This window comes from Molossus molossus, unplaced genomic scaffold (genome assembly GCF_014108415.1).
Source record: "Molossus molossus isolate mMolMol1 unplaced genomic scaffold, mMolMol1.p scaffold_m16_p_1, whole genome shotgun sequence".
NCBI lineage: Eukaryota > Metazoa > Chordata > Mammalia > Chiroptera > Molossidae > Molossus > Molossus molossus.
The window spans coordinates 96,585,259-96,611,693 of NW_023425344.1; the positions used below are offsets into that span (position 1 = coordinate 96,585,259).

The 26,435-nt window shown below is 43.4% G+C and overlaps 1 protein-coding gene across 1 annotated transcript in view; it reads right to left on the reverse strand.

Moving 5' to 3' along the window:
- The window catches only part of SFMBT2 (Scm like with four mbt domains 2), a 217,274-nt gene extending 201,482 nt beyond the window's left edge, over positions 1–15,792 (reverse strand). Inside the window, exon 1 of the mRNA XM_036276008.1 lies at positions 15,708–15,792. The gene's annotated coding sequence lies outside the window, so the exon portion shown is untranslated. The remainder of the gene's footprint in view (positions 1–15,707) is intronic.
- Between the last annotated feature and the right edge of the window lie 10,643 nt (positions 15,793–26,435).

Here is a 26,435-nt window from a genome sequence, read left to right on the forward strand (position 1 = left end):
GTAATCAAGGTTCAACTACAACAGGAGGGCACATGCAACCCAGGGGCACCCTGGAGCACTCAGCCCAGGTGACCAGGGAGACTGTACCACTGGGCCCCACAGAATACCTACCACACAAGACCACCCTACCAAGACTGGGAGACACAACAGTCATACCTAACACATAGAAACAAACACAGAGAGGCAGCCAAAATGAGGAAACAAAGAAATATGTCCCAAATGAAACAATAGGACAAAACTCCACAAGAAAAACTAAATGAAATGGAAGAAGTAAGCTACCAGATACAGAACTCAAGACACTGGTGACAAGGATGCTCAATGAACTCAGGGGAAGAATAGATGAAATCAGTGAGAACTTACTCAAATAGAGAAAAACCATAAAAAAGAACCAGTGAGAAATAAGCATAGAATAACTGAAATAAAGAATACATTGATGAAATCAACACCAGATTAGATGAAGCAGAGTATCAAATCTGTGATCTGAAAAAACATCCAATCGAAAGAGTAAAAAGAAAAAAAAAACATTTTTAAAAATGAGGATAGTTTAAGAGACCTCTGAGACAACATCAAGTATAACATTCACATCATAGGGGTATCAGAAGGAGAAGAGAGAGAGCAAGAAATTGAAAACCTATTTGAAGAAATAATGACAGAAAACTTCCCTAACCTGGTGAAAGAAACAGACATACAAATCCAGGAAGCCAAAAGGAAAAAAAAAAATCCCAAATAAGATGAGCTCAAAGACACTCATGCCAAGACACAGCATAATTAAAATTTTAATGATTAAAGTCAAAAAGAGAATCTTAAAATCAGTTAGTTAGCTATAAGAGAGCTCCATAAGAATGTCAGCTGATTTCTCAACAGAAACTTTGCAGGTCAAAGGAAATGGCATGAAATATTCCAAGTGATGAAAAGCAAGGAACTATTACCAAGATTACTCTACTCAATAAGGCTATCGTTTAGAATAAAGGACAGAAAAAGAGCTTTCCAGACCAGAAAAAGCTATAGGAGTTCATCACCACTAAACCAGTATTATAAGATATGTTAAAGGGACTTTTTTAAGTAGGAGAAAAAAGAAGGATAAAATATATAAATAAAATGGCAACAACTATATACCTATCAATATGTACTTAAAATGTAAATTGATTAAATGCTCCAAACAAAAAAACATAAGGTGGCTAAATGAACAAGGACACAAGACCCATACATATGCTTTCAGATTAAAAAAAGAAAGAAAGAAAGAACTAGGGGATGGAAAGATAGTTCATGCAAGTGGAAACAAGAAATAAGTTTGGACAGCAATACTTATATCAAGCAAAATAGACATTAAGACAAATGTTATAAAATGAGACAAAAATAGATATAACAGGATATAACCCTTGTACACATTTACATACTCAACACAAGAACACCTAAATATATAAAGCAAACATTGACAGCACTATTGACAATAGCCAAGATACAGAAGCAACTTAGGTGTCCATCAATAGATGACTGGATGAAGACCATGCAGTACACATATAAACTGGACTATTACTCAGCCATATGAAAAGAATGTAATCTTGCCATTTGTGATAAGATGGACAGGCCTACAGGCTATTATGCAAAGTAAAATAAAGCAGACAGAGAAAGAAAAATACCATATGATTTCACTTACATGTGGACTCTAAAAGACAAAAGTAAACTGACAAACAAAATGGAAACATACTCATAGATGCAGAGAATAAACTGATGGTTACTAGATGGAAGTGGGGTTCGGATGCTGGGAATAAAAGGTGAAGGGATTAGGAAGTACAAAAAGGCAGTTAGAGAATAGTCATGGGCATGTAAATACAGCATTGGGAATACAAAGGATAATATTGTAATAACAAACATGGTGCCAGGTGGGTAGTTAAAGTATTGGGGGGACCACTTAGTACATTATTTAAATGTCTAACCACTGTGTTGTACACCTGAAACTAATATTGAGTGCCAGAAGCTCTTTCTAATTCTCATAACATTGCCTTTTCTATCCTATCTTATTCTTGTTATATGAATGCAAAATCTTCTATTATATCCTGGAGATGACTGAACTTTTTTTTAGATTTTTTTTTTCTCTCCCCCAAAAAAAGTTATTTTTCTCTCTTTACAGTTTTGGTCTCTACTTTTTATATTAGCTGCCTTCCTCAGAAGTCTGATTTCTCACACTGAAGAGAGGGGAATTAAAAGGCTGACTGGCATCTCTGAGCAGAGGTGAAGGCAGCTCATCTTGCAGATTACTATGTAAAGACCTGCTGCGTCAATCCGAGGGGAAGCCCCAAGGTAGGTGTCTCTACGTCTTTACGCTAAGGTTGCTCAATTACACAGAAAAAGATGTTTCCATATTTCAACATATAAGGGCTAGGGGTATCTGCCTACTGTCAGTGGTTTAGAATTGAGCATCCTAAGTAGAAGCAGTCAGTTTCTTCCACGAGATTAAGCAAGAATGGACTCTAAGACAGAAGATCTCCCTCCTAAATCCAAAGCTATAAAGATGTGTCCAGCCCCAACTTCCGATTTCCACCTATGACTCAATAAATACTCTTCCTTCCTGAAGACAGTGCTGATTAATATACCCACATTTTCACCTTGAATTTGTTTTACTAGACATGATAAATGTTAAACTCTCACTGTGCAACCAGAGTTTGTGACAAATTATCCAAACTCAGAAGCAGCAAAACTTCATACTATAATAACAAAGCTACCTTAGTATTAACAAAGCGACCTATCACCCTTCACTGAAAGGCAAACTCCCCAATGTCTAGTACTTGGAAGAGTTCACTCTGGTAAGCCTTACATATAGTGATAAAAGAAATGCATTTATTTCAAAGTTAACCAATTATCTAGACCTTTCAAACTGATCTGCCTTACAGGAGCTCAAGAAAGTTGCAGTTTTCCTAATAACATACTCATAATTTCAAGCTTGCTACTATGGAATAGGGAAAAGTTTGCTGTTGCTTGTTGTTGTGTGAGTGTGGTTTTTTTTTTTTCTTTAAACATAACTCGAAAAAGGGAATATTCTTCAATAGAAAATAAAATGTGATGGTCGGAACTAAAAGCTTATGAAAATCCAGACGTGCTCTAGCTGCCCTTGGAAATCTAGCCTGTCTAAACCCCTGAGAAAACGGCCTCATTTCACACTCCAGGCGTTTCAAAATGAGCACAGGACACATAATCTCAGCTAAAAACCTTTCAAAATATTTCACTCAAAATGGAAACTCTCAGAGGATCCCAAAGGGTGCATAACCAAATTTTTTACCAAAGTCTGATCTCTGACAAATCATTTCTTCCATATTCTTAAAAAGCAACATGCAAATAACAGCCTCTGATCACAAGAGTATCTGGAAGAACTATATTTGTAAATGGCTTTGAAGATGAAAAGCAGTGTTAACTGCCAAGTGCTGTTATCAAGGAGAGCTTCCTTCTATTTCTATTTACCCTGTCAGACGGATCACTTTGCTAATAATGCCTGACTAAGCCCATCTCCTCCCCACTCCTACCAGCCAGCTCTCAGCCTGTCTGAGAGACAGGCCCTGCCTGATTCCATCATAAAAGACAGGAACTGATTCTTTGGGGCAGCACGCTCATGGAATTTTGCCATCCCCCATATGCTCGGAGCTTGATTTACCTTGATTAGGACAGCAATTTACGGGCCATTTTTCAACCAGGCTTCATTGGTTTTCACTCTAAATAGACTGAAATCTGACACAATTGCTGCCCCAGCATAAAGAAATGCTAATTTTTTACAATCAGGTTCATACCTCAATACTGGGAAATAAGATATGTTGGGGATAATACGCAGTCAAGGGGTGAATTCCAGGGCTGGCAGCAGCCTACTGTTCGCACAGTAACAAGCTGTGTCTTCTAATTCATGGTTTAACTGTCACCTCTTAACCTCCCAATCAAACGGCACGCATTACTCAAGAGTAGAAGATGAGCTAAATCAGTCGTTCAAAATGGGTATGAGAAAAATAAGAGCTTTGCATGTTCCGTGCTCAAAACAGAAAACCCAATCCACATGCAGATTAGCTGTGCACCATCTTGGAAGTTCATTTATGAATTTACTATTTACCTGCATATTATTTATGTATTTATGAATGACTCGTTTACTTTAAAGAAGGATGAAGCTTTGAAATTCCTAACTAAATCCTTGTAGTTGTTTAGGTCATAGATATACCCACCAAACTGGGCATAAATCAAATTTTATCACTTAACTGCACAAAAGAAGTTTACTCTAGTGGCGTCTAACCGCCATTCAGGCAAGGTCAGTAAGAATACCCTAATCTACTGTGGTTAGTCAAGAACATGGACATGTAACCAACCCAGCAGGGGGTGTCAGAAGACCTGCATTTACACTATAATAAACCATCACTTACAGAATATGCTCTTGGCCTTTTTTAACCACCACAAGCAACACTGTTCTCCTCTGAAAACCACAGCGACTGCTCTGAAAGCCTTGTGAGGCCTCACCTCCCACTCAGATGTTGCTGGGAATCTGGGTTTTCACGGACCTTCTTTGTCAAAACTAAGTGTGTACAGTAGAGGGAATAATACAGCATCCACTCAAATGGAAGAGACTTGAAAAAGGAAATATTCACATGATCTGAGCTGACTCCCAGAAGCTTTCACGAAAAAAAGTGAGTTAGGCCCAAAAGGCCCGGCTGGCTACTCTAAGACTTAATCAGATAAACCGCAGAGAGCACCCAGCTCCTAGCAGCAGGGCTGAGCCGGAAAGGGCATCCCGTGCTTGACAGCTGCCTGGGAGGAAGAAAGCACAGTGAATGAAGTTCCTTTTACAGACAACGAATGACAAGAGCCAAAGCTCCAGGCTCCCAATACTCTGTGACTCCCCCTAGAGCCCTTCTCCCGCCTGCCAACCACATCAGCCCGGAGAACCAGGACTGGCTTGTCTGATTCCAGAGCGGGCTGTTTTTCAGGACTCATGCTATAGAGAACAGTGCGGGGGACAGGCGAGCAGAGAAATACTGAGGTTGCCCCACATCCATCGCTTTTATGTCAACCAGGGCACTCAACCGTTGACATCTCCTCACCTACAGAGAAGGGATTGGCTACGCCAGCTGTGAGGCCCCGAATCACCTCAGAAACACCAGCTTCACCAGGAACCATCACCGCTGCATTCTGCCGAGCTTTTTTTTTTTTTTTTCCTATGTAATTAGCACATGGATGTTAATGCTTCTCAGAACATTCTGGGCCTGACTTACAGCCTCCTCACTCCCCTCCACTCAGCCAGGAAAGCTCTCCCGCTAGGGACTGCCTGAATCGAGCACCCATTCCTGTGGACTTTCACCTGCCATCAAATTAGTTTCTGGAAAATCACCCCCAAAAACAAACCCTGGGAGGTAAGTGTCTCCAACACACATCTTCGTACACACTTGGAACTTTAAAAGTCTCTTAATTGGACCAAGTGGAGAATGAAGGCTGTGAACTGCCAAGGAGACGGACCAAGGATGAGGGCTGAAGGGGTCATGACCCAAATCAGGTTGGTGAGTTGGTGGAAATCTCAGCAAATCAACCTTAGGCCAATGAGCCAAGTGGGATCCATCCTACAGCCTTCAGCATAAAGCTAGAAGTTAGAGTAGTGATTTCACATCTGCTGCTCGGTCATTGACAAATAAAAGACTATGTATTATGGAAGAATAAGTATGATTAAGAGAAGATGAGCCCTGGCCAGTTTGGCTCAGCGGTTAGAGCGTCGGCCTGCGGTCCGGAGAGACCCGGGTTCGGTTCCCGCTAAGGGCACGTACCTCGGTTGCAGTTTGTCCCCGGCCCTGGTTGGTCGTGCGGGTGGCAGCCACTCAATGTGTCCCTTCACATCGATGTTTCTCTCTCTCTCCCTTCCTCTCTCTCCCTCCCATTCTATCTGTACAAAAAATGGAAAAATATCCTCGGGTGAGGATAAAAAATAAAAAATTAAAAATTAAAAAAAAAAAGAGCAGATGAAGTTTAACTGGGTGAGTTCATATCAACAATGATGTTAATTATTAAAAACAAGTAGACTGTCTGGAAAAGGAAATGTTTGTCCCCAGGAGTTGTCACTGTCCTCATGGCCTGGCCTCTTTCTGTTCACACCTGTGCAGGTGAACTATTATCTCCAGATTACCTCTCTTCCTCCCAGGCATCTCCATTCCAACCTGCCTCTTACATACCTCTCTGCCCTCAGAGAGGCAAATCCAGTCTCTTCCCTGCAGAAATGAACACAAACACCTCAGGCATCCAACCGAAGTCTTTGGGTATGTTTTTTCCTCCATTCCCCTTGTTCTTTCCTGTCCCTGTCTCCACTCATTTTATGGAACATTCTCCAAGCTCTCCACAATGCCTGAGAAGCAATGCATCTCTTTCAGACAGAGCACCAACAGGAGGCTGTTTAGAGCAGTCTTCTATGAATCTCTGTCTTTTTTAATTGAAGAACTCCAACCTACGCCATGCACCAAGAGGAGTCCATTTATATCAAATGACAGATCCCCTTTTCTGAAGCATGCCTGGTGAGGGTTTTGCTTAGTAAATAGACAAAATGACTAATACTGAGTATATAACATTTTAAAAAAAAAAAAAAAAAAAGGACCCAGAGGGAACCATCCTTTCCAATGTGGAGATGGGAAAAAAGAAAAATGACAGCAAGTACAAATGCTTCCTCGCAACTTGTATCTTACACAAGTCATAGAGATTTTTTTCTCTAACAAAAAGATAGCGTCTGTCACCAAGCTGCATGTCTTTCACCTTTCAAAGCAGGTTTTTAAGATACATTTGTACCCAGCAAGAATTCTATCCTGCCATTCTTCCTAGGGGAAAAAAAAAAAAAAAGAATAGAAGGTTGAAGTCTGAAGGAAAGTGACTTAGCCACGGTCACATGAAACGCTCTGAGCCAAGGTTCACTCAAACCATCAGACTGTAGTTTATTTGCCACATACTTAGTGCTCTTCCTAAAATAATGCCAAAGCCAATTGCTCTTTTTAAAAAATCAGCCGCTTTGATTTGGCAAAACCTGACTTCTTTCCCAGTGCTTTAAAGACGTGAAATGAATTTCTGCTCATATATAGTTAAGAACACCTGACTTGCCAGCTTCAAGCTTCAAGCTTCACCAGAGAAGGAGTCTACAACCAGCTGATGACCCCAAAGTGGGGCACAAGACAGTGCTTAGTTAGGTCTCTCACAGAGGGCAGCTTGGGGGGAGTCTGTCTATGGTTTTCTACAGGAGAAGAAAATAATCTAATAAAAGGCCAAAACCTTAAGGTGAATCTAAAAGACTATGCTAATCAGCAGCCAAAACTTTTTAGAACAGAAAATCCTAGCTCTCTTCCCCAGCTTTCCATAGTGTCTTTTTGTTTTTTCCACTCTCCCCTTCTTCCACACTTGAGAATAATTAAAACTTATTTTCAGATGTGGCAGCATCTTGCGGAGGAGGGGGAAAGGGAAATTGATTTATATGAAAATCAACTATTCTTTAATGAAGATGAAATTTCAGAAATTCAACACTTCCCAAATCTTTAATGGTCAATTTACATGACAGTGAACAACTTTCTATCCCAACTCTGGGACACTGAGTATTTTCACTTCTAAAGTTTAAAAACAGTGATTTAAACTTTCTAAAAGCTCTGTTCTCCCAGTACCATCTGAACTAAACGCAAGAAGAAAACACTCTGGCCTTCACTTCAAACTGAATAGGAAGAAAACCCCTATTTGTATGATCTTTTATTGGGGGGGGGTACATGACCCTAGCGGGAACCAAACCGAGGACTCTCTGGTCTGCAGGCCCACGCTTCAACCGCTGAGCCAAACTGGCCAGGGCTATTTGTATGATCTTGCATTACACCACTAAAGACTCAATCTCCTTATCAGTAAAATAAAGATAACAGCACTCTCCTACAAGGATGAAATAAGAGAATGCACTCACTGTGGCAGGCAGTGTCTCACACACAGTGAATGACCACTACACCGTACCTACAGTTTCCAGACAATATAAGACTAAGAGTTACTCAGGCTCTCTAAAGCCTCATTCTCCCCATCTATAAAACGGGAGTGGTAACACTCCAACCAAGTAAATAGATTTCAAAGCAATAAGAGTGACTGGCAAGCGGTAGATATTTAAATAAGCAATTATTTTTACTTTAACATTTTTCAAAGTAAACAGGTAATTCCAAATCCAATTAATTCCACCCTTAACCCCTGGACCAACAGATCCAAGTGTCCAGTTTTTAAATGAGCACCTATTTAAATTATATTGACAATGAGACTGCAGAAACTTGCACTTGGAATTTCAGGCTCTTGTTTTCTACCTGAAAGTGCTACTGTTCATACTTCAGTTTTTCATGAAATAAAAAACAACAGCAGCAGCAGCAATATGCCAAATTTAGGAGAAAGTATAGAGGGTATATTTTAATAAGTCTTTATAAGATCTTTTCTTAGCCAATAAAACTTCAAAGCAAAAAAAAGAAAATCACAGGATAAAAATCTGTTCCATCTTTCCATATCCCACCAGCTCCAAATCCCTCTTTCTTAGTTACAACTGATGACATCATTTGCCCTACTTCACAGAATTCATCAAATGCTTTAACAAGAACTGTATCTACCTAAATGTGTCATTTTTGTTTTTAATAAAATCAAAAAGAATGAAACCAAAAAGCACAATGGATTCTTTCTTTAATCAGTGTCAAAGACATCTATCTTATCACAAGAATGGAAACCTAAGTGACAAGAGAGTAAAACTTTTTGATTAGTGAGTGTCGTCTTATCAATAACACAAGGGATCCTATCTCTCAACATATGGTAAAGTATTATCATTCTTTGAAATTAACTGGGCTAACCAGATGAGGAGTATGGTGATGGCATCTTCTAATCAGAACACTGCTTAACTGGTTATTCAAAGCCAATCCTTAAGAATATTATTTAGTTACTTCATATAAATCATATAATATTCCTTGTTATACTACAAGCTCTAAATTGACTATCTTCCCTTATTTACATTATACAGTCCTGTCCATAACCATCTTGTTTACACTAACCTCAACACTTATTTTAGTCAACAAGAGCATTTTTCTCATGAATTGTCCCAGAACACTGTCCAAAGAGAGGAAATACTGCCTAGTAGCCCAACATAAAGAGGGGGTATGGAAAATGGAAGGTCAGACCTGATTCTTTCACTCGTGGGGTAACCAGGAGGTTGCAGTCATTCACCCACAATACAAATATTAGTGAATGAGGTCCACTTGCTCATCCTATTGGGGATGCTGGGGTACAGAGGGCTACATGGAATGGTCCCTTCTAGTCCTAGGAATTATTAGAGCAAACTCAATCAGGTATTGTTTATGGCTTAGATTCAAAGACATGCTGACCTAACCCAGTCTATGCCATTACTGGGGTTATTTGTGAAGGCTATATTTGTGTATGCCTCAGTCTTTCTATGCCTCTCCTTTTCCAGAGCAGTAATAAAAACATGACCCCACGTGAAGCTTTTGTCACTTAACAATAACAGCACTTCTGTACAGTGAACTACAACCTACTATTTCACAAATATCATCTCGAGCCACTGTCAACCAAGGTCAGTAGTATTTTCACTACACTTTGTGGACATGAGTCCAAAAGATAAATCACTTGGCCATGCCTGCATAGATGTGCTGAATCACAGATTTTTCCCCCAACAGAAGCACGGAGGTCTTTCGGTGATCTTCCAGTCCAGTGCATTACTGTACTTTTATAGGTAAGGAAGACAAGGCTCGGAAAGCTGACATAACTGGTCCTACATCACACAGCTAGACAGAAACATCTTTGAAACCAGAAGCCATGCCTGCTGATTCTGTCTTCTCTCCACCTCTATCAGGAATCTTCCTTCCAAATAGAGTTGTTAAATCCTGGATCACTACACTGAATGCACAGATTGACTTTCTGGTGTGTTGTAACAAGCATAATTTCCCTTTTTTTTTTTTTTTTTAATTTTATTTGTGGAATGGAGACAATAAGTTGTGTGGACCCTGAAAAAGAAGATACCTATTAAAAAGGGCTCCTGGTAGCTAACTGGGCTCAAATTTTAAAAAACAGCTATTTCTACATAGGAACCTCTCACAAAAAAACTGCACTTCAAGGAGAAGCCTGCATTGAACTACCCCCTACACTGTTTCTGCCATCAGAGCCAGACCTGTTAAAGGAGTTCCTAGACTCCTATTTCAATCAGTAGGACTGAGGTTTTTTTCCCCATGCACTCTTGCTACACAGCTCTATTCCCCATCAGTTTCTCCGCTGACCAATCAAAGCAGCTCTGTTCTGACCAATTGGGGCAGTGCCTTTTGCACCAATCAAACTTAGAGAATTTGGAGTCTTCATTTGCATTAAGATGGGGCAGAGGACTTTTTTCTATATAAGTCAGTTCTCTTCTGGCTCTGGGATTGCACTTTCCATTCCCCCCTAAGACTGTGTTTTCCTGCTGAGCTGAAACACCAAAGATGTTTTGCTGACTCAGAGCAAAGCTAACCAGACAAACAAGAAGGAGGGCAGAGCAGAGCTGTCTAGCCAGAGGGGCCTGGCCCCAGGGTTGCCTTGCAGCCCAGCCCAGCTTTTTTCACAGCCTGCTGAATCACAATTGAACTGTTCCACCAACAGCCCCACTGTATCACAATTGAGTTGTTTGGCATTGGATAAAGTTTCCTTCTTCACCGCACCCCATATTGGGGACTCCCATTATCGGCAATGACATGACATCAGTTGACAGTTGCTACCAGGGTGATATAGATGTAAGAACAATGACAAAAAGCACAAAATGTGTCTTGAGTTATGGATTCTAATTTCATTTTGGTACAAGAACCTCTTACAAATTCTTTATGATCACCACACTGCTAAGTGAACTCCAAATATTTAAAATAGCAAAATACATAGAATACAAGAACTGGAGGTCATTCAAATCCTACTATAGACTATTATTGTTTCCAAATTATTTTTTTAAAAATGAATTCGTTTACTTTGATATCTTGACAAAAACTTTTACGTTTAAGTGTAGGCCCAGCAGAGTGCGCATGTTCATTGCACAGGCTTCTTAAATCCCAAAAGCACAGTATCAATTAAATGGAACCTTCATTCAGTTACTGCTCAGAGCAATGCTCAATGTTTCCATCATTTCTTCTCCGGTTGGGCAAGTCCTTTGGGAACACTGGCATATAGAGAAAGGTAGAAAATGCCACCCAACTAGACTGGCAGAAATGGGATTTGATAGAGTGCTTCAATACTCCCAGAGCGGAAAAGGAAGGTCTTGATGAGAGAGAATGGAGGAGAGGCCAATCTGAGATCACTAAGGCTTTCCGCTTTCTTCAGGAATTTATGCTGGCTGCTTTTTATTAAGTCAAGAATCATGAAGATAGCTGTTTATACCAAAACGGGTTTTTTAAAAAAATTAGTCCATAATTTCTGCAAGAAAGCATAAAGAGGAAAAGCTCCCTCACAAGGGGCTCCCATCATTATGGAAATTCTTGTCCCAGCAGGATAGCCTATTTGAGGTTCAAGGTGCCGGTAAGGGGAACTGGGAAATTCGTCATTTCCCACCCCAGCAGGTCTCAGCTGTTACTTCTAGAACAACACGTTTCAAAACGGTGGTTGGTGGCACTCTTCTCTAGGGTAGGGGCCCTGAATCGCCCTGCCACTGGGCAATGGTTACACCGGCCCCGGAAGCGGTTCTGCGCACAGTACAAACTTTGGTAGGGGACTAGCGGGTTTCTGGTGTGCATGGATGTGTGTCCATGTGTCCCCTTATCCCTTTTCTGGCAGGCGGCTTGGTCCCAGCAACTAGCAAAGGTAAATATCTGAGAGTATTTATTTATGGAAAGGAGGAAGTAGAGTGTTTGCAAATTTAATGCTTAGCCTGGAGAAAGTAGCAGGTCTCCTATCTCAAAGGAGAGCCTGGCCGACGATTCCTTCTAACCATCAAAGCCTCTTCCCTCCCCCACGTTCCCCGCTCAATCTCTCTCACCACCCCCAACCGCCTCCCCAGGAAATGAGGCCGAATTTAAGCCTGTTTCTGCGTGTTCTCCGACCTGGTAAAACATGGATCTATTTGCTTGGTGTAGACACGCCAACAGACTCCCCAGGTCCCTTGGCTATGGCGCAAAAGTGGAGAGGTGAGAGAAAGTGGGGGGCAGCGGCGATGGATGCGGATTCAGGTAAGGTCTCCCCTTGTCGAAAGCTGTTTCCCACCAGTGGGCTCAGATTCACTGCAGCAGCGCCGCTGGAGCCCAAGAAACGTAGCACAGGGACAGTGGTCTCCGGAGCCGGGGCGCGTGGGCGGGGCCGAGAGCCCGAGCTATTCAAACGCACCCACCCGGTCGTGTCCGAGGAGGCAAAGCAGAGGACGCCTGGGTGGGTGAGAAGTCTGATTACTGCGCGGAAAGGGGAATGAGTATCCGCACAGCCAGCTCTTGGCGCCTTGCCCTTCCCGGAATCCCACCCAACTCTAGAAACCCACAGATCCCGAAAATTCTGAAAGCGAAACTGCAAGCTGGTCTCCAGAAGTTTGGGAACCGTTTACCAGGCTTCCCGGCATCGTCTCTGTACTCTCCACACCACAAATGCCGTCCATGACAGGCGACCCTGGGGGGTGACAATCGCTCCTGCAAGGCCACCCTCCACGTCCCCAGGGCACTTTCCAACGTTTTTTATCGTAAAGGTTCCCAGCCTTGGGCCGCCTGAGCGCCCCGAGTCTTCCTCCCTGCCCCGGGATATAGGGCGGTGGTCGGCCGGACCCCTCTAGGTCCTCCCCACAATGAAAGGAAACTTGGGCCCTTCGAATATCCTGTAGAATGTTCTTTGTAATCAGCTGTATATTCGCTTCCACCGCAAAGCTCGGTGCAAAATCGCGGGTTTCGAGGCGCTGGAGGGAATTGTGTGCTTGTCAGCGGCGACGTCAGGAGGAGGAGGGGAGGGGTTCCCGTCTGAAACTGCAGTTTACAAGCACAGAGCCATTTTAGGCTGGTTTCCACTTCAGCGAAGCCCACGAGAGAGCTGTCCCCGAGAGGACGCACCGCCAGCGCAGGCTGGAAGCTCCGGGACGCTCCGCGCGCTCGGCCCCGGGAGGTGGAAGGCGTCTTCACTGAAGTGTCGCCCATAGCTCATCCTCGCTTCCCATGTGAGAGGGAAAATCTGCTGCAGGGGCTCTAAACCTAGTAATGCTTACCCCTGACCCCCACCCATGGGACACCGCGAGGGACAGACCTCTCAGACAGCGCGGCGTCTAAGTGGGGAGGACCAAAAGATCCTATAGATTACCCCCATAGGACCCTGCAAATGCCCAAAGACCACGTTACTGGGTTAACTACAATCCTAGCCAACACCATGATTTAAAAACATCTCGGTGCACTTGGCAGGTTCATCAATCCAGGGAAGGTCCCCTGGACATGCCATCGCCAGGTCTCGGGGACCTTGTGCGGCAGCCGCATGGCCCGGGTCTCCCGGGTCCCTCTCGCTGCCGCTGCCGCGCAACCTCCTCTGGGCGGCTGCGTCCTGGCCACTGGCGACCCCTGTTGGGGACCCCGGTTCACAGCCAAGCGAGCTCGGTTTTGCTTGCTTACCCTCGGGCTCCCTTTATAGGCTCCAACTTTGCCCCCAAACTCCAGTCCCAGGCCCTCTCCAGCCCCAGATGGCAGTCTTTCCCAGGGACCTCACTGCCACTCAAACCCCAAGGCAACAGCCCCAACCGCTAACTGGGAGGACGCCTCTCTCCAATCGAGCCCTCGAGGAGCCGGACCTAGGCAAGAGACACTTTCTCAAGAGAAAGCTTTCCCCATCCCCCACCTTCCTTAGAGCGCAACTCCAAAGCAACTCCTCACCTCGACCCTATACAATTTTTTGGCGGAGGTCCCAGTGTCCTCTCTCGTCTGCCGCTCCACTTTCACCCTCCGCATGCCCAGACCGCGGGTCCCTCACCTCCCACCCCACTGCAGCGCGAAGGGTAGCAGGAGCCACCGCTAAGTGCAGCGCGCCCCCAAGCACGCACACACAAAACCCCACAGGCGTCTGCAGCCCAATTGCACCCAATACCCTGGACCCTCAATAAGTCGTTTTAAATAGCACCTCCTCGATCCACCTACTCCGCTCTTTACCGCACAGGATCCAGCATACAGAGAGAGAAAGCGAGCGCGAGAGCTTGTCTCAGAAAATGCCGAAATAAATCATTCCTTCTCCCCTCATGTATTTTGCACCACGTGTCAGCAGTTTGTCACGTCAAATTATGGCAGGGTCTGGTTCCAAGATGTACGCACACACATATTCGGGGCGGGTCTCTTTGGTAGCCCCCCCGCACCACCACCACCACTGCACACACAGGTAGGCACACTGATCCAGAAGCACACAGCCACTGTGCTTGAATGCCCCAGTCCCAGTCAGCGACACCCTTTTCCCCTCTAGCAATGGACTGGACACGCAGACTTTAACCACGGAAAAAATGAAGGCAGCTCATTTCCTCTCCTTTTTCCCATTTAATTCGCTAAAGCAACTCTTGGAGTAGCCAAAGAGAGTCGAAACTAAGGGATGGCAACTCCAGTCGGGTTTTTTCCCACTTCAAAACCTTTATTTTCAGTTTTTAAAAGCCACCTTAGCCCGCCATATTGGAACTGGCAGGGTTTCTAAATACTCCTTCCCCGCAGTTGTAGCTCTTCCAAGAAAACACAAGTACAGACCCAGCTCTTGACTGTGTCCGGCCACCAGCGAATCCACCACTTCCCATTCCCAAGGCTCCCTCTTCCCTGGCTTAATTAATCCCCCGCCAACTTGGGTCAAAATCAATAAATATATGTAGCAGTTCCTACAGTTTAGGTGTGGGTTTTTTTGGCGGATTTTACACACACACACACACACACACTAAAAAATAACTCCAAAGCCAGATTATATTAGTAATTTTGAAAGGAGGTCATATGAAAGTAGACAACAGGAAAGCCCCAAGTGACAGGATATTACTTTAAAGAAAGAAGAAAAAAAAGAACAAAAAGATCATTCACGCTGGAGCACGCTCCGAAACTACTACTGACAATTTCATTTCGGCTGCAGGCAAATGTTTCCAAAGGGGCGATTCCGAATGTGTGCCGATTTTTTCACCCCCTGGATGGTTGGTCTCCAGTCCTCACCCCACCATCTCCTCCTACTCCCTCAACACACACACACACACACACACACACACACACACACCAAAAAAAAAAAAAAAGAAGAAGAAGAAGAAAGGGACCCCAGAGAGGAGGAGACAGGGGAGCGCTGAGTAGCAAGGGCGGCTGCGTCGCTAAAAGGAGCGCAAACGAGGAAGGTGGGCGGCGGGAGGGGACTGTTTGCACCCCTCGAGGAGGGTACTTTGCAACTACTGACCGACTCCCGGAAGGCCGGGCTCTTCAAAGCCGAGGGACGAGGGTCAACAGGACAGAGGAAGCAAAAATGACAACCCGAAGCACAGAGCGGAGTTTGGGGCTCTGCTCAAGTGCTATCGCTTTCTCCTCCTGCCTTTCTCTTTTGCTCCTCTCCCTCAACACCCCTCCTCCAGTCCCCTTCCCCAGGCTGGCTCCAGCTTCCCTTTTTTCTAAGCTAAAAAAAAAAAGAGAGAGAGAAAAAGAAGAAGAAGAAAAGAAAACTGACCGGAGGACTCAACCTGCGGGCCAGAGGTCTTCTGGAGGGGCGGGCTGGGCGCAGGGACAGGGGCCCGCGCAGTGTCCTACCTGGTGAAGTTCGTCCTCTCCTCCGCGTGGACCAAGGCCCCAGGCACCGCTGGCGAGGACACCGGCCTCACTCGCAGGCTCTGCCTGGCTCCCGCTCGCTCTGCCTCTCTCGCTCCCCGCCCGCCGCCTCCCTCGCGCGCCCGCTTCGGTCCTCCGACTCCCACTACAGCCTCATTCCAATATGGCATCCTCTCTGTGCGCATGCCCGGCACTCTTTTTTAAGATTATTATTTTGTGTGTGTGCAGCGAACTCCTTCAACGACCTTTTCCAGCGCTTGCAGAATGTCTTAAACCAATTAGCCTGCGGGACGTTCTCGACTCCTTCCTCGGCCCTTGTGCCTGGGCACACACCACACACACACACACACACACATTTCACGCTCACACGTCCCCCTCCCCAGCCCTCTCCCCTTCCTCCTTTCCTTTAGCTCCCTCCATACACAATCTGCAGAAAGTTCACATCACAGGCTTTTCCGCAAACCATCTGAAGGGAAATCTGGGCACACTCCGCATCTCACTGGACACTTTGTTTTCTCGGTTTGCAGTCTCTCTGTCGCCCAAGGGCACACACAGATTTGCGCTTTAACCACAGAAGACTCGTTTGGACTGGAGAGAAATTCTATGCTCTATAAGCCACCTTTGCCCCGCCCACTGCGCCCCACCCTGCACTTAAATTGAGCCTTTTCTATGGAAATGAAATATTTCCTGGCCCCACTGGGATGGCTGGAGAGGGGCGGGAGAGGTTTTCCAGGGAAACAAGTCCCAGAGGGAAGAAAATTAAGTTGGGGCTGCTTGGGTGAGCTTGCTGCTGCAGTCTGCGGGGCTGTGCAGAACGCAGGTAACAAGGGTCGCCACCGCGTCTCCTGGAGCAATGCCCAGGCCTGGGTGCACGAAGACAGTACCTGGCCTGGGTGCCCAAAGAGGACACCTGACCTGGGTTGGCTATTGTAGGGCGGGAAAAGAATCCTGCCAGAGTTGTCATGGCCTTCGGTGACTGTTGGAATGAATAAGAGTCAGCGCAGCCAGGAGCAAAGCAGGGAGTCCAGCGGGCGTGTGTGGGTCCGCGGGCTCCTTACCCCGGACACGGGAAGAGGACAAAGAGGAGCTCCCAGGGCCTAAGGCACGATGGCTGGGCAGAGAATGAACGAAATATCCTCAATTCGGAAAAGATGGTGACGCCGAGTGGGCAAGAACGAGAACTTCCGAAGGTGGGCTTCGCTGTACTGAAGAGCGAGAAGATGCTGGTTCGGGGCTGTCATTTCTTTCCCCGGGAAATAGAAAACGGACACGTTCCTTCAGGGTTTATTTTCTGTTGCCACAGGGGATAAAATTTCCCTGTGGTCTCCCAATTCTGTGCCAACCTCGTTCCTAAGGACCCCTCCCGCCGTACTCCTCCCCAGGCCCTGTAGGTTCGAGAACCACACGTCCCGGGGCTCTGGTGCGTTTGCAGCTCCCCCCGCCCCACCTGGCACCGTAGCACACCCTCGCGGACCAGGGAACTCCAGCAAGGGAGATCCATGGAGGACAGCAGGACGCTCGGAAGGGCCAAGGACAGGGCAGGGACCCAAGGATGGAATCAGCAAGAAAGTCTGACTGCACACAGGACCAGCGGGAGTCCTGCCATGTGGGTTCATTCCCCGAGGTCTCCCAGCTGATCCAGAAGAGCCGCGGGAGGGACGTGCCCGGAAGCCGCTCTCGCCAAGCCACGAAGTCTGGGGATCCTCCGCACAGACGTGGACCGAGATCGGAGGACCTGGGCGGGCGTCTGGGGCAGTGAGGCTCTGCGCACTGGGGAAATAGTATTTCCTTACGTCTTGGAGAGCACTTTACGATATATAAAAGGTCTTCCTGTCACACCTTCATCTGAGGTGCCACCTCGAAACTTAGAAAAGTCCAGCTACTCACACAGTTCAGATTCTAGCCCAAGTCTGCCTCTCCTCCAACTCCCCAGTCCCCTTCTCTCGAAGACACCATGCTGGTGCCCCGCACTCTTTCATTTGAAGGCCACTGAAGGCAGAGACTCCTCAAACCAACCGCGTCCTGTCCCTGCACCTGCGTCCCCGAAATGCCCCCTCTATGTCATGGGACTGCTCCAAAGCGAGTCTGATGGACGCACTGCGGCTTGGAGGAAACCAGAATGTGGACTCCAGAGATTCCATGGCTCTGCCCTGGGTCTCGTAGGTCCAAGTCTCCTCTTCTGGCTCCTTCAACACGCAGTCAGGCCCGGAGGGAGGAGGAGGAGGGAGGGGGCGGGGGACTGTCCCTTCCCAAGAGGACTTACAGAGCCGGAGATCCAACCCACCCACCCTTCCCCTCGCCCGGGTCACCAGCTCAAACACTGCCAAAGCGCTGAGAGCACGGTCAGCTCAAGGGCTCTGAGTGCGGATCCTCCTCGACTAGCCGGGCTCCCGCCCCACGACCCATGCTGCGCCCATGGTGGTGACTGTGACGCTGCAGGCGGCGCCGGCTGTACCTCTTCCACGTGCGATCCAGACCTTGCGGCCACTCTCAATACCCTCTGAAGGGACAGAGGATTGCTCCTCACACCAGCTTCTCCCGCAGAACTTCCGGGCGGGCGGCTCCCACTTAGAGAAAGAAAGTATATTCCCTCTCCGCCAGCTGTGGCTAAGAGAGAGGCAGCCATGGCGCTGTCCTCAGGTTTGTTTACAAGTTTTAAGTTGTTATTATTATGCACAGAAGGTTATTTCATCAAAATAAAAAACAAATGCAAAGGAACACTAATCCCTAACTTGATGACTGTGTATACATTATGTTCTGATTCCTCCAAAGTAATTGAGTCTCTTTATGTTTTTGGTACTCTGACCCCTGTGTAACTTTGTTTATGTGTCTAGAAAAGTGTGGAGAAGTTGGATTTTTTGTACCTACTATAATAAAATAAATAAATAAAATAAAATCATAAAGCCAGAGTACACTGTTACTGTATTGTTATCACAAAGAATCTCAACTTTGTCTATGACGAAAGTTTGTCAACCATCTGCATTTGTATTGCTTTTTCCACCTAACTTCTTAAACGTTTCTTAGCTTTCTTTTTCCAAAGACACCAATGAGGCAAATGAAATTGGTTAGAAGACTCTCTGAGGCAATTAAAGCACCCCCTTCATCCCACTCCAATACTTTCCAACTCTCCTTTTTATTTCAGAACCAGACACTTTGGGGATATGGGTATCCAGATGTAGAATCCACCCTAAATCAATTAACGGTAAAGAAAAAAAACCCAGTACTATTAGCCAAGGATAAAGCCCTGGTAAAACTGAATGTTCAAAGAAAAGAAGGACTGTGTACATCTCATGACTGACACCACAAGATTTCTCTATACTTGAAAATCTTGGTAAAAATAACCCTTTGATCACACCAACTGACTGTAACTGTTATGTCATTTCTAAACTATAGTTAAACAATAAATTTCATCACTTTTACAATGCACCTACACATCTAAGTTATGCCTTCAAAGGGACCTTGAAATTAATTCATATGACTGAGACTAAATTATATAAAATACTAAAATTATATCTGTTAGTTGGAAAATATTGAGCTGCTACTTCTATTTGTCTGATGAAACAGCACAAATTAGGAATAAAAAAGTAACTTGAAAGCTTTCTCATATTCTGTGTGTTCCTAAGTATTACTTTACAAAAAATATTGCAGATGAGTAAAAAAAATGATATGCATATTATTCATTTTTTAGTAAAAACATATGATTACTTAAATCTTGGTACAATGATCTTCATACTAAGAAAAATGTTGGTCAACTTGCTCATAATTATTCCATGTTTAAACTATTATTCCCCACTGAGAAAAGGCAATGTCCTAAAGAAGATGAACCATTATGTTTTCTTCATATAGAAAATTTCTAATGAAATATTAGACTGAACTTGCTCAACACAAAAGCAGAAAGGGGAAAAAACTTCCCCAGAAGCCCCCACAAAAGTCCCCAAATATTTGAAGAATTTTTGCAGTCTTCTTTTTACTAGAACAGCGATTTTCAACTGAATTTTTTAAATGTGTAATAACTGACCATTTAGTCAGGAGCACTGACCTCTTTTCCCTTAAGCTGTCAAATAAAAAATGACAACAGCCAACACAACAGTGGCCATTTGTATGAATTCCCTGTTTTGAACCATTAATATATAGGTCCCATAATAGAGTTGTATCTTATTGGTTATGTGACATAATAAGGTTATATCTGATTAATTCTTGATACCAGAAATCGTTATATGCAAGTATACGACCTGATTTTTAATTTTTAATTTTTATTCATTTTTTAATCCTCACCTGAGGATATGCTTATTGATTTTAGAGATAGGGGAAGAGAGAGAGAGAGGTGAGAGAGAACGTCGATTGGTTGCCTTCCATAAGAGCCCTGACCAGGGAAGGAACCTACAACCTAGGTATGTGCCCTAACCAGGAATTGAACCCATAACCTTTTGGTAAGTACCAGACATGCTCCAACCAAATGAACACTGGCCAGTGACTTTTTTTTTTTTTAAAAAGTCACTTTGGAGCAAAGCATAGGTAATTATTATTATTTTTTTAATAAATAAAAATTATACCTTTTTTTTTTCAGATTGACAAAAAATACAATATATTTTTTGGCGTGCCACAGAATTTTAATAATTAGTTTATGTGTGCCATGAGATGAAAAGGGTTGAAAATCGCTGTACTAGAGGTTTGAAATCTAAAGGTGTTGTCTCTTGGGCCACGTGAGATAGTGTTTCCCATCACCTTTGTAAGGTCACTAAGAGTAAAATCCAAAAACCCTACCTTATTTTTTTCACCCTCTCCCCTATTGCCAGTTCAAGCACTTAGCTTGTATATTGGGAGTCAGATGACCGTATCAGTGCTTCATGGCTAATTTCTGTGTAGGTCAAGTGACTTCTCTGAGCCAGTCTTATCTCATGGATAAAGTGAGGGGATGGGACGAGATGTTCTGTAAGGTCTTTTCAAACACTAAAGAGTATTTATCAATCTACCCCACCCCAAGGCCACAAATTGCTTTCCATAATATTCTAACGCATCTCTGCCAATTTGAAGCAGCAGAGTGTAAACTCCAGGGTTACAAAGAGGGGAAAATGAAGCAAACTGATCTGTAGGGAAGAGCATAAGGACCTTCTCTGCCCTACCGCCCTGCAGTGAAGCTGTTGGTCAAGTCATATTCCTGCCTCAATTAGATGACTGTTGTGTTTCTGTATTTACGGTATGGGTTTAAACTGCCCATAAAAGTGTCTGGAGCTGAGGTGAGATTACCTATCACAGTCGATCTGAGGAAAGACTGGGGTAATCAAGATCGCTGTCTAAATGGGTCAAGAGGACTAAATGAGTGTCGTGATGAGTCATCCTCTGAACCAGAAGGTTACGGTTCATCCCAGGTCAGAGCACATGCCCCAGTTTCCGGCTTGATCCCTGGTGGAGGGTGTGCAGGAAGTAGCCGATCGATTGTTATTCTTTCTCCCTCTCTCTCTCTAAATATCAAAAAGGACTATTCTTATATTCTTATATTTAAAAACAACAACAACAAAAACATCTGTGCATCTTTCTCACACACTTAATGCTTCTCTGGGTTCCCACTCCTCCCCCTTCTTCCTTCTACATTTCTAGACATTTTAGGAACCCACTGTTGCATCTTGTACAAGTTGGAGTTGCAGGCTTCCTTGACAACAGGAGAAAAAAAAACACTGCCCAGCGCATGTTAAAAAAAAAAAAAAAAAAAGCGTGATGTCTGGACTCCATGACATTCCTTTAAGGAGTGGAGATGGGTTACTTGTGGAAGTGCCGGTTTTGACTGATGGGTGTTTTCTCCACGGAGATGAACACCCTGACAAGTCACACCAGTCCCTGAGGGTGCCTGGTATCGCTTATGTCACTTGTGAATCTTATTTTATATTAAGCAGAATATTTTAGATCTTACAGCCTCACTTCCAGCCCTCTTGAGAGGCAAAGACATTGGAGTCAAGGAGGAGACATGACAGAGGTCTCATGCATAGTTGCAGAGCGGGGCCTGGCTCTCAAGGACTGGCCCCTTGTTCTACCAGGAGAAAGCCTGGGAGGGTTTATTTAGAACTTTTTTGTGCCAGACACTCTTCTAGGTGTTTTTACCTACATGATAGAATTTAATATATTCTAGTCTATAGCATGTGTAATGTCTCTTTTATGTGGTTCTAAAATACATTTTAAATACATACTCCTTTATATGCAAAGCTAGATCCGGATCCACTGTCACTAAAAAATATGCGTGGGTCATGTTTTTTGTTGTGGAGCTGAAGTTGTCTGGAATCATTACAGTCTCTATGGCCAAGGGTATTTATTAACCAACACACACACACACACACACACACACACCAAAAAACCAGCGCAGGTCAAGGATGTGGTTTATGACCTGGAACAGTTTTGCCTCTGTATATTAACGGGCCTAAATGAGAGTAAATTTGGCACTGTGCATGGATGTAGAGTCTCACTAGACTTATAACATCAAATAGACTAAACAAATTAAAACTGGCAACCCAAATCCAATATCAAAAAGTGGGTTTCACGTATAAGCAAGCAAACATTTTTTGCTATACACACCAGCTCCCTTCATAAACACCCAGCTGTGATCTGTAGAGAAGAAATGTCAGTGCTGGGATGATGTACAGACCAGCTTTATTGTAGCTTCAAAACTCTAATCTTTTTGTTTCTACTGTGTAAGTCGCTTTAGATGGTATTACTACACAATAAATAACTATTATTGTGATCAAAGAAGTAATAGTTAGACTTATAAAGACTTGATTTGCAGTGCCATCTACTGGAAACAAATACTGACTTGCCTTTAGATTTTGTATGTAGAGTTTTGGGGTGTTTTGTTTTGTTCTTAGAGTGTGTTGGGAATACAGATGTCAGAGGTAAAGAAAGAATTAGGTCCTTTATTTTATTACAGAGAGTGACTTAAAAGCTCTAGTTTTAAATAAACTGAAATACGTTCATATCAAATCATTCATCCTTTGAGTAACAGAGTACTTGAATGTTTCTTTGAAAATTAAATCCTCTATTTTTTAAAATCAGTCACTATAAGTAGCTTTTTAATGGAGCGCTATAATTTTTTTCTTTTTTCAATCTAAAGATTGATTTTTACACTCATAAATGCTTCTGAAACAGATACAGTTGATGAATTCTTGGGAGAGTATATTTTAATTTCATACCTTGTGAAGAAAAAACTCAAGGATTTTCCAAGGTTTCCCAGAACAATTTCTTGAAGAGGTAAACACTTTAGAAGTTAGATTTAGAAAATAAATGAACTATTAAATAAAATCAAACTTCTGTTTACATTTATTCGTTCAACAAATATTTATTGAGTACTTACTATGTGCTCTGTTCAAGGATCTGAAAATACAGTGAACCAAACAAAGCTTTGCTCCATGGTACTTATTTTCATCAAGGAGAGCTTAGCAATAAGAACATGAAAATATCACATGTCATGTGGAAAAGAGCACAGCAGGGGACAATACAGAAAGTAACAACAAGAAGGTCAAGGGGGTGACATTTTACATGGGAGGGTCAAGAAAAACCTCTCCAATAAAATGACATTTGAGCACAGTCTTGAATGAGGGGAGTGGAGTACCCCAAGCATAGGGAATAGTAAGTACAAAGGTTCTGCAAGTACAAAGGTCCTGCGGTTGTCTTGGCTCCATTTCAGAGGAAGAATAAATTACGCTGAAGTTTGACGATATTTAACAGTATAAGCTATTAATTTGTAATCTCTAAATTAAGTAAGGAATACTAGTACTCCCAAATTAGAAGCTCTCTTCCTTGCTACCTTCTATTATCTTTATCCTTGTTCCATTACTCAATAGTTTCATATTTCTTAAAATATGAATGAAATATTTCAGAACAAGAATGTGGCTAGTTGCCTAGCCGATGTGTCTCAGTGGTTGAGCAACGACTCATGGACCAGGAGGTTGCTGGTTCGATTCTCGGTCAGGGCACATGCCCAAGTTGCAGGCTGGATCTCCATTGGGGGTGTGCAGGAGGCAGCCAATCAATGTTTTTCTCTCATCGATGTTTCTATCTCTCCCTTCTTCTCTCTCTAAAAATCAATATAAACATATTTAAAATAAAATTTAAAAAAGAATGTGGCTAGCAACTGAGTCATATGATAGTAAAAGGCTTTAATTATATCCTTTTCATTGGAAACAAAGACTTTGTATATATCAAGGCTATATTATTTATGTGAAACTTTTTCAATCTCTAAAAGTCTAACAAATATTAATGCCAAATTTGAAAAGTAGACAATGCCACTGATAGCCTGTTTCTAGACAAATTGTTTAAAATTTGCATGAGATGGGTAGTCATAGAATAACACTGCAACCCAAAGTAGTGAAAAAAAGGTAGAAGGAAGAAAGAGACATGGGTTTAAATCCCAATGATGTCCCTTAAGAGATTCTTTACAAGTAAGTATGTTCATCTGAGCCTCAGATTTACCATCTGTGAAATGGACATCTTAACTTCTTACCTCATAGGACTGAGAGAATTTAGGGAGACACAATATACCTGGTGACTGGTGCAAAGCTTTGACTTCAGTGCTAAAATAAATATGTCCTTCAATTGTCTTTTTTTTTTTTTTTTGCCTAATAATAAACTAAGTTTTCTAGCCCAAACCATGAGTCAAAGAAAACCACAGAAGCAGACATGCTGTAAGGCAATGCTATAATCCACGTCCTTGTGAGTTATTGTCTGTTTTATGCTAGGCATTGTGGTAGGCACTATTTGCTTTCACATTTGTACTCTTATTTCAAACTGCTTTGAGCTCTTAGAAAGAACAGAGGTACAAAAATTTTATGTATGGCTGGTATTTCTTGAGAGTCTTTTGTTGGTGTGCCTTTAGCTGCTAAAAAAAAAAGAAAAAGAAAAGAAAAGAAATAAAGGAAATCTGTAAAGCCAGGAAACTCTTCAAGACAGAAATATATCTATCTTTTTCTCCTGACTCTAAGTAGCATAAATCACGTTGAAAGAACCAATATTGTCTAGTTTAAAAAAATACCAGGTTTTTGTCTTCATTCCAGTTGTCAACTAAAAGAAAGCTTTTGACAAAATTTTAGTGGTGAAAAAATACATATTTAGAGATCGGAACCTGGATCTGACACTTACCATGGCCATTTATACACAGAAGCAGCTCAGTGGCTGGTCTTGGTTTTGCCGTTGATCTGAATGTAAACTATGGCGGGAAGGGCTCCCTTTTCCCCTTCTGTAAAACGACGGTGAGGGTGATATTACCATGCATACACTTTTGGAAAGACTGTAAATCATTACAGTTTTTTCCGTTTTTTAGCTTCTTAGAAGAAAAGGGACAATATGAATTTTGGTTTTTTGAAAACAAAGGTTGTTTACCTAGCTTCTGAGAGACTGACATGCTCCACAGACCCACTGTTTGCTCTCTTTGGGTTTATTTATTTTGTGTTTTGTCATTCTGGGACAAGAGGAGACATCCTGCTGGGTAGAAGCCCCAGAAATCAGCTGCTGATGCTTTTAATAAGAAAGCTCTTTTTCTAAACTGAATGTTAGCGGCATAACAATTCGTGGATGCTGGGGCCTGCAGTGTGGACGGTACTTTTAAAAACATATTGATGATATGACTCTCAAACTAGAGCGCTCTAGAAGTGGGACTTAAGACCTTAACATCTTTCTCATAGCCCAGCTGCTGAAGCACTTTGCCTGCTTCAAAGAATGATGCAGATTGGAACCATTAATAATGTTGGTGTTATTCTATCTTGTGCCTCAGTCCTGGACTCTTGGGGAGAGAACTTGCTAGTTCACTGGCTACTTTATCTCAACACAACCCTAATTGTGCTGCTTTTAAAAGCAAGTTGTCCACCTTGACTGGCGCTCTTCACAACAGCAAATAATTTGGAGATATGGGCCTTCCTACCGACCCAAAATGTGAAATGGATTTCTGTTTTTCCTAGAGGTAGCGGATAAGAAGTAAACTTTCATTTGCTTGTTTTTGTTTTCTCTGGTGGCATTCTTTCACTTTTACCTGACATTCAGTGTAAGGGCCCTGGGCCAGGAATTTTAAAGATACAAAGGTCGTAGGCAGTCATGGTGGGGAGAAGGAGGAGTTGAATTTTGTGGTTTATCATGGGAGAAATACACACGCTCATGTATTCATTTAGGGAAAAAAATGTGTATCATTAAACTACCAGCTTGGGGGTACAATCAGGGCGCAAATAAATGCCACCAGCATTGCTATCCTTATACCTTCAACACTCTCTCTTTCGCTGCAAAAGTGTACGTGGGGCTGTGATAGTTAATTTTATGTGTTAACTTGGCTGGTGCCCAGATATTTGATCAAACATTATTTTGGATGCTTCTGTGAATGTGTGTTTTCAACGAACTTAACATTGAAGTTAGTGGATTTTGAGTAAACTTACCCTCCATAATGTGAGTGAACCTCATCTATCCAGTTGAGGGCCTTAACAGAACAAAAGTCTGGCCTCCCCCAAGTAAGGGGGAGTTCTGCAAGGGAAAACCTCTGGACTTGATCTGCAACTCTGCCCAGGGTCTCCAATCTGCCAGCTACTCTGTAGATTTTGGACTTGCCAAACTTCCACAACTGCGTGAGCCAATTTCTTAAAACACACGCATGCACACACCCCCTGTTGATTCTGTTTCTCCGGAGCACCCAGACTAATACAGGTGGTTATAAGAGATGCGTCATAATGTCGCTTTCCTCTAGTTGTT